The sequence below is a fragment of the Entamoeba invadens genome (genome assembly GCF_000330505.1).
Source record: "Entamoeba invadens IP1 unplaced genomic scaffold scaff_1105074726509, whole genome shotgun sequence".
Taxonomy (NCBI): domain Eukaryota; phylum Evosea; order Mastigamoebida; family Endamoebidae; genus Entamoeba; species Entamoeba invadens.
Window position 1 is genome coordinate 42529 of NW_004191811.1, and position 3487 is coordinate 46015.

The following is a 3487-nucleotide window of genomic DNA, read 5'->3' on the forward strand; positions in this document are numbered from 1 at the left end:
TGTTTTTTTCTTTTTTGATTAATTATATTGTTTTTATAAATTAAATAAATGTCGTTTTAAACTTCTTAATAATTAAAATACTTTAAGATATTTATTAATTAAAATGAAAATATACAACGATGAAACATATTTTATTGAAAATATCACGGAATTGCTATTATGTGTTGAATTGTTGATTATCTTTTGTGGCAACAATTTATGTTTTTTATTTAATCAAGCAGTATATATTAAACAGCAAACATCAAAAATACAAACCAACAACTTGACAATTACAATGAATTTTCATACAACTATAATAATAATATAATTAAAAAATTTAATTAATAATTTAACCCTTCCAGTACCAAAAATTTCCAAAAAATGTAAACTTATTTATATCTTATTTATTTTGAGTGTATATTAGAAAGAAATAATGCAAAAAACGCTTTAAACTTTTAATAACCATGGGAAATACCAGGAAACAAAATTAATAGAAAAAATAATTTAATTTACTACAAATTAATAGTAAATTTTAACCTAAAATCGTATTTTTGTTTAAAAAAGGTTCACTTTTTCTGTGAGGAAAACTTGACGACTTTTCATGTTATTATTATCAGGTTTTTTTCTTTTTATATAAAAAATGTGTATAGTATAATAAACTATACACAATAAGTCTTTCTAAAAACGGGGTTTCAAAATAAGAAACGTATCAAATAAAATTCTGATAAAAATTCTTTTATTGAAAAACAAGGGATACGTCATACTTTGAAAATCCAAAAGTATTTATTTTAATTTAGTTTACATTGTAAATGTTTTGATGTTTTGTAACTAAGGTGTAAAAAAGTTGACATTTTATTGAATTATAATATTTATAACAAACAATCAAATATTATGATATTAGTTGTGCAACCACACTGATTAATAGCGTTCTCACTTTATAACCTTTTGTTGAGAATCATATGTATATGAGATATATTTACTAAATTTTTTCTTCTTAACTATCGTTTTAAAAAATTCTTTTTCATTACACAAAATAAATCAAATGTATTTAAACAACATCGCGACCTTTTTCATGTTTTTAAAGAAAATATTTTTATATAAATTACTTTACATTATAATAAAATAAATGTTATAACTGATTTGTATGACACAACTGTGTTAGACTTTTAATTTATATAATATACAAAAAATAAAACGTACAAATTTTTTATATATTATAAATGTTACATCAAACCAGAACTGAAAACTAAAATATTAAAAACTAAATAATGTTATATTTAGAATAACTTTTAGTTTACAGATTCAAGTTTATATTCATTTGTATGCGTGTTATAACAATCATATTTATGGTATTGGAAGGGGTAAAAACATTAATTAGAAACAACAAAAAATAATTAAAAATATTTGTAAAACCAAACAATGGTTGATTTTTTTATATTCACGTTAATGAAATTGACGTTTCGGATACATAACACGGTTTTGTTGTTGCAGTTGTGTTACCCCATAAACAGTCAATTGCGACCACTTGATGTTTGTTTTTAAAATTGAAAATGATGATTTAGTAAGTATAAATAAAAACAAAATTGAAAATTATCAAATTAATCATTTAATTTATCATCTAATAAATACAACACAATTCAACAATAAATAACTTAAATGTAGCATTTCGAAACAAATAATTTATAACAACAAATTTGGATTGATAAATATATTAAAGAAACCCACAAAACACAGCGAATGTTTAAAAACGTCACTCATTCAATTCAGCCATGAATTGAATCAATCTCTATGTGAAAGTGTCAATATGTAAATTCAACTAAGATTTATTATAGTAGTAACTTATAGTTTTACTATGTTCGATTTCAAGATTTAATTCCAAAAAAGGAGTTTTAATATCTAAATTGAATTTGTGTTATGCTCGAAAGTTATATAAATTTTAATAATAATACAAACAATAACTAATAAAAATGGTTGTTTATAATAAAATATAGTTAATCTTATCTAGACAGACTATTTTCTGCCAACTCTGTGAAAAGTATTCATAAAATCTAAAAATGATGATAAAAGCACACACAACCAATGTGATAATTAATATTTTTTGTTTGACAAAACAAATAAATAATAATAATCATAATAAGAAAAAAAAACATACTTAATTATGTTCACTGAATGACGAATTCTTAATAGAGGTAATTATTAACATTGAGTAACATGCTTCTGTGTCATAGTGAAAATGATGAATTGAAATAGTTGTAAAATATCATAACTATAAAACGAATTCATTATGCATTGATTATTCAGCAACCCAAATATAAAGAATAATAATAATAAATTTTACCTCTAAATTGACAATAAAAAAGCTAAATTACTCATAATGTAAAACATAACAATAATTAAAAATATACACCGAATAAATCAATAAAATAGCATCGATAGACAAATAAGTTTGTTTTTTTGTTATTTGAAAAATTAAAAATATAGTTATGGTTTACCTTATTCATTTTAAACACTCTTTTCAATAGATTATTAAAATAAGTAATTGTATACATCAAATTGTCAAAAGTCATTAACAAACAATTGGTTAAACATTCCAAATATTTGACAAGTAGTCAGACAACAATATAAAAAATATGTGGATTATATGTCATGGAGTGAAATTGTTCTTATATTAATATAATATTTGACACTAAAAACTGTTTTTATGATTGGTTGTACGTTTTTAATTCTTTTGATAAAAACTCTGCAAGAGATTAGTCATAATATAGTAAATACCAAGAGATGATAAAAATATAATAAAGACAGAAAAAAATTGTCAAAAATTTTGCTACATCGAACTATCTGAAAATACACAGTGAATATAATTGGTTTTTTTGAAAAGTTTATATTTTTTATAAAGACTATTGTGTGTACATATATTTTGTGTGTTTTTTTAATTATCACTGATGTGTTCATGTATCTTTTGCAATTTGTATTTCATTTTCAACTCAGAACCAATTGTTTTTATTGTTTTATGAATAAAAACATATTTATTTGTTTTAAAAAATGTTATTGCATTTTACCATTATTTTTATTTTGCCATTTTTTACGTTTTTGTAATAAAATTTTATATTTTATTTTCATTTTTTCACAATTTATTTGTTTATTAAGAGAAAGGACGGACATGGGGACGAAGGACGGGAATATAGGCCGAAAGACGTCCTTTGTGGTTTAGGGACGTCCTCCCGCTATAAAGGACGTCCTCCTGTGTATATGGTGTCTTTTCTATTATTTTCGTGTCCGCAGCATTTTTTATTCATTATCGAAACTATATAACGAAGTATATTTTTATTATAAATATACAATCAAAAAATATAATTATTTCCAAAAATAAATTAATTCAAAGACAAAAACTATTTAACAAGTAATTTTGTTATATATTAATGGTTTATAAAAATTTATCATTTTTTTTTCATTTTACCATTCAGTTTTCTTTGAAAAACTAATTAAATTTGCATTTTTTATAAAAACC